Below are 19,161 nucleotides of genomic sequence, written 5' to 3'. Positions count from 1 at the left end.
TTCTTGTCCCCAAACTATATTACGTATTGATACTAATAACTCCGTAGTCTTTTTCCATATTTTATTCATATTATAATACACTCGCTTAGTTGTGAGAGGTCTCTTAACCTTCTCTAATCCCTGACAAGAACTGAATAAAACTTACAATACAACATACAATTTCTCATTAGGCCACGCCCATATAATTATAAACCAACCATACAAAAAAACTTAACAAACTTCATTCCTACCAGCCCGTAATGTAACCTTCCACTGTCTTTACTTTCAGACCAGAACTCATAAGAATCTAATTCACACCTTCATGTTATATGCTTTGATTTAAGTAGGACAACTTTACACCAAGTTTCATTGAATTAATTATGGAAGATACAGTATGTCCAGTAATTAAGAACAAGTCTAGCAGATGTCTGTAACTAATATTTCAAATGCTATGAATTACTGCTAGACCATAACAATATATAGTAATTATAGTAACTATGATTTCCACATGTGGACTTGCAGAGAAATCCTCATTCAATCAAATTGAGAAAAGTATAAATAATCAATTTTGATGTTTAAAATAAAGAACTGTTTTATAACTCTGTGACAGATGAATAGAAAAAAGAAATTTACCAAATTTCATACTAATTTGAAAAAAAAAATGTTTTTAGGCCTTGGATGTCAGCTGCCTGTCTGGTTCTATTGGCTGTTACAGAAGCTTCGACCTCCCTACAAGAGCTATGGTAGAGGTCTTAACTCCATATCAGAGGTACTATTAGAATATTTTCTGAGAGCTATCACAAAAGTATGGCAAATTCCCCTTGGGTTCCTTGTCAGTCATATGTTTCATTAATGTAAGTAGTAGATTGAAATTATGATTAATAATCATATTATTTTTATGCTACACATTAAAAAAAAAATACATCACTCAATGAATTACCATTCAAGAATGAAATTTCTTCCCCCAGTCATATTTTTGATGACCTCTTTAATATAAATAATTATGATTAATGAATCCACCATTCAATATTGATCATTGCAAAAAAAAACTCCTATTAACAAATCAATTTTCATAATTTGTGCATCGACTTGTCGAAAATACATAAGGCTTGCTATTTCATTGATGTTATAAAACAAAGACTCATTTTCCTTCTTATTTATTTTAGCCCAAATGTTACCTTGAAAATGATTTCACCTACACAATCCTAATAACTTTAACAAATATCGTTTAATAACATGTTCATTTGAGGGCCATTCAAAAAATAGATAGACACTGTCAAATTAAAGTTTTCTTAATGTCCGATCTTAACCAAATTTTGCAGAAATATTTTCTAAAATATATTGAAATTGCAGTATATTACTTTGTAAAAATATGTTCAATATTTTTAGCCGGATTTTTCATCGAAAAATTATGGGTTTTAGAATGGCGAGAACTGGGTGGGTAGGTGGTCTGGCAGGCGGTCGTTAACAATTTTGCGTTAAAAGTTTTCATTTTATGGAATAAAATCAAGAGTTTTTATCCAATGGTAATCAAACTTCATACAATGGAAGAGCATAATGAGAGGAAGTGCAGTGTACAATAACCATAACTCTATTCTTGCTTATTACTGAGTTATTGCCCCTTGTTACTTTTTTTGTCCGGAGTATAACTTGAAAAGTACTGGATGGAATTCATTGGAACTTCATACAATGGTAAAGCACAGTGAGTGGAAGCGCAGTGTACAATAACCATAACTCTATTCTTGCTTATTACTGAGTTATTGCCCCTTGTTACTTATTTTTGTCCGGAGTATAACTTGAAAAGTACTGGATGGAATTCATTGGAACTTCATACAATGGTAAAGCACAGTAAGAGGAAGTGCAGTGTTCAAGAACCATAATTCTACCTAAACAAATTACTGAGTTATTGCCTTTTATTTGTTTTGTTTTTTTGCTGTCAATTTTTTTTCCAGACATTAACTTGCAAACTACTAGATGGGATATGTTAAAACTTCATACAATAGTAAAGCACAATGAGAGGAAGTGAAGTGCACAAGAACCATCACTCTATTTCAGCTTATTACAGAGTTACTGCCCTTTGTTACTTTTTTCTTGTCCGGAGCATAACTTAAAAACAATTGTATGGGATTTAATAAAACTTCATACAGTGATAGATTATAATGAGAGGGAGTGCAGTGTACAGGAACTGCAATTCTATTTCAGCTTATTACATAGTTAGTGCCCTTTGTTACTTTTTCTTGTCCTGAGCATAACTTGAAAAAATTATATGGAATTTAATAAAACTTCATAAAGTGATAGATCATAATGAGAGGAAGTGAATTGCACAAGAACCACAATTCAATTTCAGCTGATTACAGAGTTAGTGCCCTTTGTTACTTTTTCTTGTCCAGAGCATAACTTGAAAACTACGGTATGGAATTAAATAAAACTTCATACAGTGATAGATCATAATGAGAGGGAGTGCAGTGTACAGGAACCGTAATTCTATTTCAGCTAATTACAGAGTAATTGCCCTTTGTTACTTTTTTCTTGTCCGGAGTATAACTTGAAAAATATTGGATGGAATTTAATTAAACTTCATACATTGATAGATCATAATGAGAGGGAGGGCAGTGTACAGGAACCACAATTCTATTTTATCTAATTACAGAGTTACTGGCCTTTGTTACTTTCTCTTGTCCGGAGCATAACTTGAAAAATATTGGATGAAATTTAATAAAACTTCATACAGTGATAGATCATAATGAGAGGAAGTGCAGTGTACAGGAACCGCATTTCTATTTCAGCCAAGTACAGAGTTATTGCCCTTTGTTACTTTTTTCTTGTCCGAACCTTACTTGAAAACTATTGGATGGAATGTAATAAAACTTCATACAATGTTAGAGCACAATGAGAGGGAGTTCAGTGTACATGAATCATTACACTTTTTAGCAAATTACAGAGTTATTGCCTTTTTCTGTGTTTTTCGTCAAACTTTTGTCCGGACAGTAACTTGAAAACTGCTAGATGAAATTTCATAAAACTTCATACAATGATAAATCATAATGAGAGGCGGCGTTTAGGGGTATTAATCACCTTCAGTAATAGCTCTAGTTTTTTATTAAACCAAAAGTATAAGCTTTCTTATCATAAGAGAAACGAACGTTTTTTTTTCTCAAAACAACAACAACACACTTATAAAAGTGATATAAGACGAGTGCTATATTGCTTAACTCTGTGTATGGATACCTAAGTCTTCGGTATATAATTTTACACAATGATTTGTAAAAGGGTAATTATGAGCGTTTACTTCTGCCTTATGTTTATATTTTAGGCAGTCTACTTAATCTAATCTAATAATTCCGTTTTAAAAGCATCCTTTTTAGATCTGCCACTTGAAGTAAAGGAAGATATATTGAGTATCAGTCTTTATGATAAACGTGATGATTTTAATTTTAAAATAATTAATTAGGCCACTCCTTTTTAGCTCACCTGAGCAAGGTGAGCTATTGTGATCACCCTGTGTCTATCGTCCTCGTCCGTCGTCAACAATTTGACTGTTAACACTCTAGAGGTCACAATTTCGGCACAATCTTAATGAAATTTGGTCAGAATGTTACCCTCAATAAAATCTTGGACGAGTTTGATATTAGGTCATCTGGAGTTAAAAACTAGGTCACGAGGTCAAATTAAAGGAAAAGCTTGTTAACACTCTAGGTCACATTTATGACTGTATCTTCAGGAAACTTGGTCAGAATGTTGATTTTAATGTTCTCTAGGTCAGGTTCGAATCTGGGTCATGTGTGGTCAAAAACTAGGTCACCAGGTAAAATTGAAGGAAAAGCTTGTTAACACTCTAGAGGTCACGTTTATGACTGTATGTTCATGAAACTTATTCAGAATGTATATATTGATAAGCTCTAGGCCGATTTCGCACCTTAGTCATGTGCGGTCAAAAACTAGGTCACCAGGTCAAATTGAAGAAAAAGCTTGTTTACAATCTAGAAGTCACAAGTCACATTTATGACTGTATCTTCATGAAAGTTGGTCAGAATGTTTTTATTAATAATCTCTAAGTCAAGTTTAAATCTGGGTCATGTGCGGTCAAAAATAGGTCACCAGGTCCAATTGAAGGAAAAGCTTGTTAACACTCTAGAGGTCACATTTATGACTTGTATCTTCATAAAAGTTGGTCAGAATGTTAATATTAATGATCTCTAGGTCAAGTTCGAACCTGGGTAATGTGCGGTCAAAAACTAGGTCACCAGGTCAAATTGAAGGAAAAGCTTGTTAACACTCTAAGGTCACATTTATGACTGTATCTACATAGAAGTTGGTTAGAATGTTTATATTAATAATTTTTAATTCAAATTTAAGTCTGGGTCATGTGCGATCAAAAACTAGGTCACCAGGTCAAATCATAGGAAAAGGTTGTTAGGACTCTAGAGGTCACATTTATAAAAGTATGTTCATGAAACTTTGTCAGAATGTATATATTGATTAGCTCTAGGCGAAGTTCGAATCTTAGTCATGTGCGGTGAAAAACTAGGTCACCAGGTCAAATTGAAGGAAAAGCTTGTTAACACTCGAGAGGTCACATTTATGACCATATGTTCATCGAACTTGATCAAAATGTTATTCATGATGATCTTTAGGTAGAGTTTGAAACTGGGTAATCAGAGGTCAAAAACCAGGCGACTAGGTCAAATCATAGAAAATCTTTGAAACACTGTAGAAGTTACATTCTCTCTCTGATCACCATGAAGCTATATCAGAATGTTTGTGTTAATGAAGTCTATGTCAAGTTTGAAACTGGATAACCTGAATTAAAAAACTAGGTCACAAAGTCAAATCATAGAAAACATTGTTAAAACACTATTGAGGCCATATTTTCTACTTCATCTATATGAAACCTGGTAAGAATGTACTTATTACAGAAAGGTAAGGTTTGCAACTGGGTCATCCGTGATATTAAAAAAATAATCTGTGATATCAAAAAAATTCTTGGTCACAAGGAAGGATCTTAACCCCTGTCACAATTGCCCTTGCCCTGAAAACACTTATTTCACACTTAAATTTCATCAGGTGAGCGATACAGAGCCTTCAGGGCCCTTTTGTTTAAAAAAGTTCCTCAAGTCTTTCAATGAAATCACAACTGTGACACCTTTAGAGACTAGATACCTTTTGGGTGCTTTGAAATCAGATATGTACAGGTTAATAAGAGGCCTTGCAGAACTTTCATTCCTTTATTACTTGGATAAGAGCAGATTAATTAGTAAAAAGGGGGGATACAGATGAGATTTAATTTTATCACCATTTTGAAGGTTTTGATTGTTCATTTACAATTTATGCTAAAAATAGTTCAATTGACATGTTTTGCAATTTTTTCATGATACAAATTTGGAAATGCGCATTATTTTTAAGTGAAAATTCCAAGTTTTTCTATCTTAAAGCTCTTAAAATCACATTTTAAATGGTGTGAAGGGACCAAATCAGGGATAAGGAACAAGTATGACACAAACACTTACTTTCTCTTGATTTCATGTAAATCTATAAATTATCTCTGGGGAAACATTTAATTTAGACTTACCATTTATCAGACAATTTAGCTGTCTGAGGACCTATTCCACCAATGAGTATCACTGTCTTTAAATAGCTGTTTCGGTACAGTTTTAAATAGCCAATGGAAAAAGTGTTGTTTTTTTAGATACACACTAAAGAGTAAGGAAAAGTAAGAATTTTTAAAGTATAAAGAAGTTAAGTTTTGCATAAATGTGACGGCCAACAACGCTACCTCTTCAAGTAATTCTTAAAAATGTTTCTCCAGTTTCTGTTTCTTCAGGTAGAATTTGATGATGTGTACATAGTATTTATTATTGTATGTATTTTCAAGATTACACATGATTTATATCATATTTGAAGATAATTATTTGGTTTTTAATGATATTTTGCAGAACCTCTTTCTTGGGTGGATGAATTAAAAGATAACCCCAGAGATGCAACCATGACTGTGGCACATGGACATTATGGATAGTGACGTTAAAGAAATTATGATAGCAGAAAAACAAAACTATCTTGATATGGTTTTCTGGTGTCAATCAACAGACATCAGTGTTCATCATTTATGGGGAAATAGTGTCAAAGCTGAAATCTAGTCTGCATCTCATAATGGGATTCTTATCAAGGTTAGTGTAATTTAAATTGTATTTAAATTTAACTTTTTTTTTAAGATTTGTCTGCCCCTGACTATATGCAAGAATTCTGTGTATTTGGACTGTTGTCTGCAACTTCAAAACATTGCTTTAAGAAAGTGAGACAAAGGATTGTTCAACCTCTGTTTTCTTGTTAAAAGTCCTCTACCGGTTTTCACCATTTTCACTATCACATGGGCTGGTGTGACTTATTCAACTTTGATTTATTTGTAGCATTTGTTAAAGTTTTCATGGAAATTCTCTTAAAACACGCTCACCCTCATGAAAAAGTATGGTCTGAATATCATCTAAATTTAGCTGAATTTTGCTGAAAATTTGTCTGAATACCATCTGAATCATTGCTGAATGTGTGCAGATAACCTGAAATTGCAAAAGCTGAATCAAGTCTGTAACACTAATTCAGAAAAAATCAGCGTTGTTATATGTTTCTGAATTATGTCTGACAACATCACTGCTCAGTTAAATTTCAGACTTTTTATTCAGACTTTTATTTCTGAATATTGTCTGAGCTGCTGAAAAATGGCTGAAAATGGAACAATCCAGACATAATTCAGACTGGTAAGACAATATTCAGAGGGTTGTTCAGACAAGTTTCTCAGACAGTATTCAGAGAAATATTCAGACATTGTTCAGGTGAGGTCCCCAGTAAAAAGTTTGGCAGTATACCACTGGAATTTCAGTGGTATATCAGCGGTGAATTTTGGTGGTCTTCCACTTAAGGTTTAAGGCTGGTACTCCACAATACCACTGGAATACCAGCCGTAAACTTTGCGAGGAATACCACCAAAATATATCCATGGTTTACCCCTGGAATAAAGTAGCTAAAAATACAAAATCATTCCAAAATTAAGAGCAGATATAGTAGGAAATTCATTAACATTTGTTGACTTATATGGAAAAATATTTAGTCAGGAAAATAATTGAGTCAAAACATATTTCTTAAAGTTCTAAAATATTTCCCTTTTAATATTGAGTGCTTAGCACAAGTCACAACACATTTTTTATAGCTCTATATGTTTGCGTTGGGCAAGATCTGTGACATTGATTAGAAACAATATCCATGTTACAACTTATTTACTTCGAGGTCAGTTAAAACAACAGATTTACAGAACAAAATCTTACAAAACAAAAACATTTGAAAGATATTAAAAAAAATAAGTTATGCAATTGAACACACATAAATCTATAACACCACTTCACTAAATGTTTTATAATGGTTTAAAAATTTAAAATGAAACAATACCAATCATTACAAAATATGACATTTCTATGGTTTTGTCAGGAAGTCCAGAGTCCATGTATAACAGTTTTCACTTTTTATGTATACTCCTTGCCGGGTGATGCAATCATTAAAGATGATTCTTCTTCTTTAGGGTTCTTTTGTAAGTTTCAAATTTATTTATCACTGCAACATGACAAACTTTTTAAGCATCTAGTTTAGGTTAACCTACCCTATACAGGAACTGTTTTTCACTTCTTCTTTAATTAAGATGGCATAACTTTTTTAACAGTTTCCAAAATGGCATCTGTATCAATGTTGATGCCGACAGCAACTCACATGGAGGTTGTTACACAGGGTTGATTCTATACTGCAGTGCGGTAATATGTTCCTCCTATTTCCTCATTTTCTTTCTCAAATGGCGGTTGTCTTACACAATAAGTAAGGTCCCAGTATATTGCTTTATTCAGTCCTTGACATTCACAATTAGTCTGTGAAGACTGCAGTCCGTTTCCTTAATACATTTGATGACAAAGATGATTCGATCATGACATTTTCTTAACTGTTGAGGCTTATGTCTGAGACTTTGACATCCATCTTCCAACCTGAAAAATATTTCTAATATTGTTTTTTACTGCAAAAAAATGCCAATAACCTAAGGTGAGTTGGTTATTAAATCAGTGCGAATTTCAATGTCACAGGTATATTAATTAATGACCGCTTACTATATTTTTTCGAACCAAAAAGCTCATTTTTATTGAGCCGTTTTTTTTTTAAAGATTCTCATTCCTGTCTGTCACCACCCACTCCAAAATGTTTTATTTGATGAATAATGGTAACTGCAAAAATAACCAAACTATACACAATAATCATGTTTAATTTTATTGAATTTGATTTTGTCATGGACAGTACATTCATAGGGTGTCACCTATGTGCATTAAGCAAATAAGTTCCACACATATGCCATATTTGTTTTTAAATCAGGATGAGAATCTTTCAATGTGCTTTAAAAAAACATCAACTTACTGAGGGATTTGTCAATTTATGGCTTAGAATGTTTTTCTCATTCTCTGTTTAATGAGATCTCCTTCACAGTAGTCTAGTTGATTCTTGTGTGGACGGACGATTTGTTTTTGCAAGCTCCTATAGGCTATCGGCTGGCTAAAATAGATGAAACAACACTTCAGTTTATTTGGCTGAACAGGTTAACAAAAATGTGAAAATAAAAGACAAACATGGCTCATTAACTTAGCATCAAGTTTCTGAATAGACAAATTTATTAATTGGCAACACAGGATAAGTGATTTGAGATCATGAAAAATGTGATGTTATGGTAAAAATCATAAACTATGAAAGATAACTGACAACTGTTCCTACTTCTAGACAAAAACTAGCTCAACAGAAGTTTCATTAACAATTACCTTAAGAAACATATATTATAGTTGTTAAAAAATATATAACAATGAAGAATTAGCTGTATGCTACTCAAAAACACTCGCTAAACTGTGTTTCTACACAAACGTATTTTGTACATTTGTCACGAAAACATATGACAAAGAACTTATTTGCTCACAACTTTTAAATGTTATAATGTCGTTTTAAACAATAATATTAGTGTAAAAGATAGTTATGAAAGTTATTTAATAACACCAATTACTTTGTTTTAACTTACCTAAAATCGAAGAAATATCACTTAATTTATTTGGCGCGTTGTCGAACACGGCTGAAGTTCGAAATTACCTCCGCCAGTGAAGAGCGTTCTCTAAAACGCGTAACCGTAAAAGAATAAGACTATTTTGTTATATATGTGAGGCAATCGATAACAAGTTGTCAAATTAATTGCAATATTATCACATTCATAGAGATCATTTTCCTTTCAATTTTATTTTAATTTTATTTATAATTGATAAAGACGTAAGCGATACCGGAAGTGGGTGAGAAAAAACATCAACACCGAACATCGGACATCGGATTGTGTCATTTTCAATGATTGTAGAGTCGTTTTAAGTTTAGTGAACCTGTAAACAATATACCTTAAACCTGTTTGACAACTAATTAACCAGTGCTGGCAAAGATGTTTTGTAAATTAAAGTATTTTAGCAAATAGGGCAATTCAGGATATCTCTATATATTGCGTCAACCATCAAATTCGGACAGCCACAAATACGTATTCAATTAGACCATCAGCATGTTTTTCCTGGATTAATTTAATACTGTACCCTCACTGGTCTTCAATTCTATTAGTTGAAGTGTTATTTTTTATAACACTGTCTAATAGTGAGATCAATACCAGCTCCCATTGTGATTATCTCTATCTTGGACGATCTGATAAAAAAAGCAGGTAATAATATTTAATTGTTTATTTAAACAAATGTTTCAAACCTGCAATTTGCTGGATTTTTTATTCCAGTTGATAGATACGCATGGAAACCCCACATATTTATTGGCTATTGCCCTTGAATTATCCTAAATGGCTTTTTAAGTCTTAAGTTTTCATCCGATCTTCACCAAACAGTCACCACTTTCTCAATTCTCAACAGCCTGCCTTTTGCTGCCGCACCCTTCTGCTGGACGTCTAATATTTTGAATGGTTTAACAGTTCATCAAATTCATTAAACTTCAATGATTCAGGTTCATGAACTTAGGTTCATGAACAGTTTCATGGACTTGGAATGTTTTGATGAATTCTGTGCAAGAAAATTGATGATTTTTTATTTTAAATTTGACAATGTTGTAGAATTTTGTTAGAAGTAGAATAAATATTCAAGAACCTAAACATGTCCAGAATTCTGATTCTAGAAATTGAGCAAAGTTCCAGAATTTTAGAATTGTGTGGGTTCTTGAACTAGTGTTCTTCAAGTTTTCAGAATAAGCATCATTAAGAATTAATATTCTTGAATTGCTGGGGTTCTAGAACGTATGTTCTTGAATGTGTAAGGTGATTCTTGAATGATTCTAGAACTTCTAGAATAATTCTAAAACTGAACAAAATTCTAAAACATTTTTCGCAGGGTTTTTTAACCACATCTTAAAGTAATGTGTATAGAACTCTTAAAGTACTTGTCATTTTAAAAGTCTGAATTGTTCAGTATGATACTTTCAAAAGTCCAGTATGATAATTCAAAGTCTGAATTTTTCAGACATTTAAATTACATTTGTCATGACATGTTGTATGATTTGTTTATTAAATATTTTCTAACCATTGCTCATATTTTATCTGGAACATAACTACAAAAGAAGTGAATGTAAATCATTCAAACTTTACGCATTGATAATGGTTATTATATTGAAGTATAATGCCCATAGATTGTCTGTTCTGACCAATTATTTTAGAATGTCTTGTCTAAATTTAGTTGTAGTGGACATTAAAGGACCTGGTGAGGTTCCTTGTTTAAAGTCACAATTGTTTGACTGTGTTTATGACATTTATTAGTGTTATAACTTAATTAACATGCAGAAAATGAGTCTTGAATATGTCAGAAACATCTCCTACAAGTTTCATTTAAGGTGATTTTAAAAGTCTGAAACAATCAGAATTGAAACTGGTTGCATCTATTTTCAGTCTTTCTTCAGACATCCATTGAAGCTGAAAGAAGACTGAACCTTTGTTCTGAACATGTCAGTTTCTTTTCAGTACTTTTTCAGACATATTCTTTGAACCTGAAACAGGTCTGAATCTTGTCAGCACTGTTCAGCTTTTATTCAGACATCATTCAGATGCTAGATTTGGTTGTTCAGCAATGATTCAGTCACCAATTTTGCCGTAAGACTGAATTCAGCCTTCATTCAGCTTAATTCAGCTTAATTCAGACAAACTTCAGACTTTCTGTTTCATGAGGGCATCCTTTTCATAAGGCTTTATTAACTGGTCGCGGACACTTTGCGCCTAAGTTGTTAAGTTTTGTGTCTTGGATTGTTCTACAGCAGCCAGTTACTTGGTTTTCAATTGGGACTGTTTTAAAGTGAAAAGTCAGGTTAGTGTCTATATGAAACATACATTAAAAATAACTGTGGTCTCATGCCTGATTTAGAGGAACCTATTTAGAATTGTTATAAATTCTTAATTAAAATGATACAAATATCTGGTTGCAATTTGGCAAGTTGACAGTGCTTAAGCATAGAATCTTTGTGTTTGAGTGTGAAATTTAAAAATCTTATATTACATAAAATAAATGTATAATATATAATTTTCTTATATATTTTTGACATTTAAAAAAGCTTCTTTCAATTTCAAATGTTTGGAAAAAGGTCCAAAGGCTGGTAACTAATGAAAGAAATCTCACTTTCTATTCCAAAGTATAAATTGAGGAATTTTTAAAATATGATAGGGGGTATTAGAAGCAGGCAAAAAAATCTGTGAAAAATCTGAATTTTGGGTTGAAGGACGCATAGAAAAAATTGTCTGCCAATCTTCAGTGACCTTGACCCTTGACCGGATGACCCTAAACTCAAAAGGGGTCATCTACTGGTCAGGCTCATTTAACCACCATGTTTGTTGACAGTAACAGAAAAAAAATGTTTGTGAAAATGGCAAGGTTATCTTTAAAGCCATCCAAATATGTTTCATTTTTATGCGTTTTATGTTAGGATGGGCACTGAAATGTACTTAGTGTGACAGTTTGTTTCTGGATTGCACTGAAAAGTACCTTTTATGACTATTTGTAAGATTTCTTACTGACAGTAATATCCTAAACAATAAACTGTGGGGAATGAAGTGAAGTTATGCAAAAACCTAATATTGTACAGGTTTGTTCTCAAATCGTCAACACCTACAGAAAAGAATAAAGAACATTGAAAAGTGCGAAAAAACAAGACCATTATCGCATCAGTTTGTAGGATTGGTATGTTAAACAGGCAGTGCAAATTTTTCACACCTTATCGTACATCTGACAAAAAATATTTTGAAAGTACCCAACTTTGCTTTTTTATATGCATGTTTTATTATTGTTTTATTCAAAATAACATTGAATAATTGTAATAATTTTAATTGTACAATTATTTTTTTTTAAATTTTAAATGTCTTACGATATACCTTATCCCGATCTTCAACTGCCTTTTTAACCCGTATATACTCGATCAATATGATGCAAGTAACATCCCTTTCTACATAAATCTAAACAAACTCTCTGCTTAAAATTGATCTCAGAAAAAAAGTTCAAAAGCTTGTTACTGGTTATATAAGACCCATATTGAAATCTAAGGGAAAAAAGGGTGTCTAATACCCAGTCATTTACAGTAACTGAAGTACCACTTAGTTTACAATTAATTCAAGTTAGGCAGTTAAATTTAATATTTCTTATTTGTCAATTAAAAAAAGTTTACTGGGTATGTCTTCCTAGTAGAATTCATTCCTTATGCGTGATTGGCTAGTTGATGTTATCATGTGATATTACCAAGTTAGGTATAATAATTAGTGTAATCCTTAGTAGGCCAGTCTGGATACAGAGCTCGACTGCAATTATGGCGACACGGGTTCGAACCTGGTCTCCGAATTATTTTTACATTTTGGTATTTTTTGTCAATTATGATATCAAAGCGTAACACATTCTATTAAAGAATTGTCCTGAGACTCATTACAGAAAAAAACTTTTTTAGGTGCCAATCTGGTGTACAGTCCCTAAGATCATATAATGAAATTTTTTATCCAAAATGTAGCATAATGTGAGTAAGTTTGGTCATATAACCTCATTGATACTGTTTGTTCCATTCCTAAATGAATTTCATTCATGCTGCTTGTCAATCGTTTCTGGCGCAGCTTTGAGCTAATATCGTTTTCTAATGAAACTGTTGACTTGTATTGGTGGTCTGTATTTTGCATCTATTCACACATTCTGTTTGGTCTTTTAAACAAACATTACATTAATTGCAAATTCTATAAGCAATTAAACAAAACTTACCTCACATAAAATTATGATGCAGAATGAAGTTTTATTTAGTGTGCATATGATATTCAGCTTATGGGCAAGAAAAAAATCTTCAATAATCACAGCAACACAATATGATCCCTATTTTAAAGAAATATTGCTACCTTCTATTAATTCATTAATTCATACTATCAGTCATTCATATGTATTTATTCATGCATAAAAAAAACACACCTAAATTCACTCAAAAGGCCTTGAAAACACTAATTTATTGTTTATTTTTAAAGCCAGCTTGGTTCCAGAAGCCAGGGAGGTATTTTCAAGGGCAAGAACCAGTGCTAGTGAAATTCCATACAGTCTCTCAGCAAGGATTTCCGAGAAAGGAATACCATCTCCAAGTAAGAAGAAATTCAAAGCATGTCTGGTTTCAATGCTTTCTTAAAATGCATCAAAGTACTCAATTAGTTGAGATTTACCTTTGAGTTGTTGAAAACTGATTGCAAAATGTCTAAAAGACTATATATTTAAAAAAAATTGTCCTGAAATTGTTGAATTCATGAACTTTTCTGCATATTTATCAGTTTATGACTTACTATAAGGTTTTGTATGCCTTGAATGAGTGTTTACAGGCATTTTTCATACCTTAACAGTAGAAGCAGATAGTTTTATCCTGTGTAAAACATTGCTGTTGTGTCTTGCTTGCAGATTATGATGTGCCAGTAAGCTGCAGTTTGCTGCGGCTTATCCCCCTGGCAGTAGTCCTGCAATTTGAATCCAAAAGATGCAGCTCTGAACCCAGTATTTCAAAAGAATGAGGATGTTGTCAACTAGGTAATACTCATTTGTGTGTAAATGATTAAAAGGGGTGAGATTTATAGCAAATCAATTGAAATTAAGCAACTTATAGACAATGGAAAAGTGCTGTACCCTTAAATTTATGCCAAATCTAGTCTTCAAAACAGATACTTATAAAGTAAAAAAAAATAAAAAAATGGGCATAATTTTGCATGCTATCTCTGCATTTTCTACATCATGTAGCCACCTCACATATGAAAGCACTAGCAGTTGTCATGAATCTTTCAGTTTTGGTGTTTTGTTTTACCATTTCCTTTGTTGAGCCATTTGTCCCTGCATCATCACCAGGAGACGATCAATTTGGCATAATATAATGGCGTTAAAGATTGACTGCATAAAAACATGTTCACTAAACAAATTTGGTTAAACTGAACAGTTCTGTTACTTATATATATAAGTGGATCAGAAAATCATAAATTTGACAAGTTTAAGAAATTGAACTTCATGAGTTATGCAAAAATATTACTTAAATACCTCTAGCTCTAGACCACAGTTATCTGCACCCCCCCCCCCCCCCCCCCCCCCATTGACTGTATGTGAATACAAAAAGAGTGCTTGTGTTCAAGTATCAATATTTTATTAAAGTTGAATGAAATAGAAATGGATGGCCTTTTTGCATATAGCTTAACCCTTTCCCTCATGTCAAATCAGCCATATTAGGCCTGCCACTGCATGGCTTATCAGTACATTGATAACCAGTAGCCAATAGATAATAAGCCCCTATAAGTACCCCTACTGCATAGGAGATTATTGGAGAATATTGAAAAATTGCCCCCTATGCATTTCTAACTTATTTTTCTAGTATTTCTTTTGGTTTAATCAATTATAGTTTAATATAAAGTTTGTAGGTAAATGAATTTCCAATCCAGTGGTATAATTTTTATTCTGTTGTCTAAATTATTTGGTTGAATATTTATAGAGAAACACAACTCCTGTGAAAAATTGAAGATATTTCAATTGATTTCATATTATACTATATTTCCATTGACACCTATGCATAACAACTTTAATATTTTGTAGTATTTCTTTTGATAAAATTAATGTTAGAAATTCAAATAATGAATATAGTATTTGTAGTGTATTAAATTTCGGATCTTGTGATCATAGTTTAATCTAAAAAGGTTTTGACTCTAAACAAATATTCAAATCACAGAAATCATGCATTGTTAAAAAATAAACACAATTTAATTGGGCAAACAACAAATGTTATTTCAGATTCATTGTTCTCATAAATTAAATTTGCATGTCCGTTGTTTTGAAATGAATTGAATAAAATAATAGTAAATATCAAAATAAAAGTCTGGGTCTGCTACTGGCAGTTTTAAAAACTTTGGGAACGTACTAGATGTTGCCCTCAACAAGCCGAACAACTCGAATTTTTAATAGTCAGAATCCCTATTTAAATTAAATTTAGTGATTCCGTAATAATATTATAATTAAAATCTGTCAACACAAGGCAATAAATCAAGGTCTAAAATGCATGGACAATTACGACAACATTCTTGTGTATTTATCGAGATCGAGAGAACACGTGTTTTAACAGCTGTCAAACTGGGTCATATCACATATAATTTTTTATTACCGGATTAACATTCCATTTTTGGAAACAGAAGTGATAAATGACATGTGTTTATTCAAGCCAGACTCTTGTTTACTACATCGTAAATCAGCCAGTTTGACACATTTCTAAACCATGACAGGTGACGTCATTAGCGCGTGATCAATAGGATATATTTATATGATATTAATTATTGGTAGTTTTAAATAGCTAGTGACGTGTATGGGTATTTTCCATTAAAAAACGAGACAAGCACGCGTTAGGCATGCGCTGTGAACTTTTAAGGCGTGTTTGACCTCTGTCTCTTTTAGTCGCGATTTTCCGAAAATCTTGAATAGTAACATCATCTTTTTTCATTATTTATATAATTATCGATGTTTATATTACACAAAAATGCATTTGTTGCGAAAAAATAAGCAACAGTTATGTTAATAAATGACCGTAAATAAGCATGGCACATTTTGGAACAATCATGCGGGAATCGATAGAGGGACATTTTGGAGCAATCATGCAGTAATCGATAAAGGGACAATTTGGAACAATCATGCAGGAATAGATATAGGGGCAATTTGGCATCATGCGGGAAAGGGTTAACATAATTTGCCACTCACAGTATTGCAAAAAACACCCTTAATCTGAACACCCTATGGTTTCTTGTGATTAAATTTTGTGTTTTGGATTATTCTACATCAGTCGGGCCTGCTGACAAAAAATTCAGATGGAAGATTTTCATATTTCAATTCTAAAATTTATGTTTTACAGCTAAGACATTACCGACAGTTTAAGAAAAATACAAAAAACATCAATTTTAAACCTAGTATGGTAAATATAAAAATCAGCAAACCGATTACTTGCCAGCAATCAAGGAGTTCACTCAGTGAGAGTGCAGCTTTAATGCATGTTCAATAAAACAGGATTTATGCATGTACTATGCTTTAATTCATGGATAGGTTAATTGTTGAGTGTCATGGAAAGCTGAAATGTGCAAATTGAGAATGTATTGAATGGTAAGGCTGTGTGAACAAACACACAGAGCGGCAATGATTAATTGCATCATTTGCTACCCCCTCCCCGGGACATGCGCTGCAATTCTTGTTTCACTGATGGTCACTTTGGTAATGTGTTACCAACAGTCAACAGACAAAATGTTTAATTTTATGGTACATTTGCTAGGCTTTGTTGTAATGCAAACACTATTTTGGACTGTTATAAAAAACATGTTCTTCTAATTGCAATTGCTGTTTGGGACATCATCCTCCATCTACCTTGGACTGCAAGATTCATTTCTTCAGAAGGATTCTCAGCTTTCCAGGTTTGTGTGCATTGATTGATTGATTGATTGATTGATTGACTGATTAATTGATTGATTGATTGATTGATTGATTGATTGCTTATGTGTGAGTATGTGATTTAGTGTGAGGTTGTACTCAATGACTGTTGGGGTATGAAGTTGTGTGAATGTGTGCAAGCAGCTTCACATATTCTCTGTTTTAGAAGGTGTAAATGACCACCATCAGACATTCTTCCATGAATGTGACAGAGAGAGTTTAAGGCCATTTCTCATTTTCCTTTGTTACTTTGATGATGTTTGATTAAATTAACTCTGCCGTGTTACTGAGTAACACTCTGAATTTGGGCCTTAATCATCAAGCTGGAGCTTGGCATATTCTTTTACATACTTCTACCAAATGTCTTTCCTTTTAAGATATTTACCCGCCTCAACTTTACCCTGGTTGCGGTATTTTACAGCTTTCTGGTACTTTTTGTGACTGAGATATTTATGAGACTTCTGTCAAGTAACGAAATGCTCTGGGTGTAAGGCCAGAAGAGCTTATGCGATGGTAATGTGTACATAGTATGTTCACCGTGCGTCTGTAAACAATTCATGTTAACACAATACAGCCTTCAGTTTTGATTGTATCTTGATGAAACTTGTACAGTATCTACATATCTATAAGAGCTTGGTTCCTTTCGAACACCAGCCAGATCCGCCCATGCATGCCTAGATTAAGGCCCTTGATAATATAAAAATCAGGTAAACAATTGCTCGTTAACACGATACAACCTTCAGTTTTGATTGTATCTCGATGAAACTTGTACAGTATCTACATATCCATAAGAGTTTGGTTCCTTTCGAAAATCCGCCCATGCATGCCTAGATTATGGGCCTTGATAGTATAAAAAAATCAGTGTGTCAGTAAACAATTGCCCATACATGCCTAGATTATGGGCCTTGAAATTATTAGATTAATGGCCTTGATAGTATAAAAAAATGCTATTGTGTAATAAATGCTTGCGAACATGATACATTCTTCAGTTTTGAGTATTCAGATACCCATAAGGGGTTGGTAATCTTTTCGAAAACAGTGATGTTGACCACACAAACCCAGCCAGTAGAGCATAGGTCCTTTTGGGCTTCTTGTTAATGAACACAGTCCAGGGAAATTGCCTCCCATACCTATGTCTATGAAATCAGCTGCTGGCCATCCTGCTGGGCTATTTTTTACTGTGTGTTCCAAGATCTTAGATATTCCTTGTCCTGACCAATATTGATGTACATGAGCATTGAGTTTGTCCTGAATGATTTATCAGGGGGAAAAAAAGTTTGGATACAAAAATGTTATTGGCATACCCCCCCACCCCCCACATCCCCCCCCAATCGCATACAACGATTTAAGCTTCATGGACAAGGTCAAAGCAACCTTCTTGGTCAGATTTGAAAAAAAAGTTTGGCAGAGGTGTCCAGTGAACCTTCGATGCCAAGGTCAAAGCAACAGTGTTTGCTTTACAAAACATACTGATGATATGTCCGGTCCATATCTTTGTTATACAATGTCAGATTTTAAAATAATTGGCAGAAGTCACGTACCGTAGTATGTCTATAAGGAGGTGTGGGACACAAGACCTGTGATCCTTAGCCTTCAAGGTCACGATCACAATTCCTTCTGAACTTAATATGTTGTAGCAGCCTGACTGATGATAGCTTGTGTCAAGTCTACATTTTTGTCATACAAGGCCAGATTTAAACTGACCCTGGGTAATCTTGATCCAAATGACAAGTTTGGAGAGCAAAACCTCTGCACTGAACAGACATTACTAGTAAATTGCTCATTTGCTGTGATTTTGACGTCATAGCTCCATTGCAGATCATAAGATATATATCATGTTAAATATGCATTATTGACAGTACTGCTGTATTGGACATCTCACAAATTGTGTGTGTTAGTGTCAGCTGAAAGTAATTCACTCTAAATTGCCTGTGTACAGAGGCCTCAAATCTAGTATAGCTTATATAAGTGCATAGCTATTCTCTGTCATTTTCAGATTCTCCATGTTTGTGTGGGCAGAAATGCAGAGTGGTACCAGTCACCTAAGCCACCATTTACCTCACAGACAAAAGGCTGATGCAGACTGTCCCTGCAGTTTACCACAAAGCTTTCAATTGTAGCCCTTTGAACTTCAGGTAAGTAATAAAACCTGGGTTTCAAGCCATAT

At 33.2% G+C, this 19,161-nt stretch overlaps 1 long non-coding RNA gene across 1 annotated transcript; it reads left to right on the top strand.

Moving 5' to 3' along the window:
- Positions 1 to 648: 648 nt before the first annotated feature.
- LOC128210407 (uncharacterized) lies at positions 649 to 14,084 on the top strand. Its single transcript, XR_008257160.1, has 4 exons — positions 649 to 748; positions 5,913 to 6,143; positions 13,541 to 13,651; positions 13,959 to 14,084. It is a non-coding gene; the product is annotated as an uncharacterized LOC128210407 (long non-coding RNA).
- The last annotated feature ends 5,077 nt before the right edge of the window (positions 14,085 to 19,161 follow it).

The sequence above is a fragment of the Mya arenaria genome, chromosome 12 (genome assembly GCF_026914265.1).
Source record: "Mya arenaria isolate MELC-2E11 chromosome 12, ASM2691426v1".
Classification (NCBI taxonomy): Eukaryota; Metazoa; Mollusca; class Bivalvia; order Myida; family Myidae; genus Mya; species Mya arenaria.
Note: the sequence above shows the minus strand (reverse complement) of the source record. Positions and strands in the feature narration are given on the sequence as shown.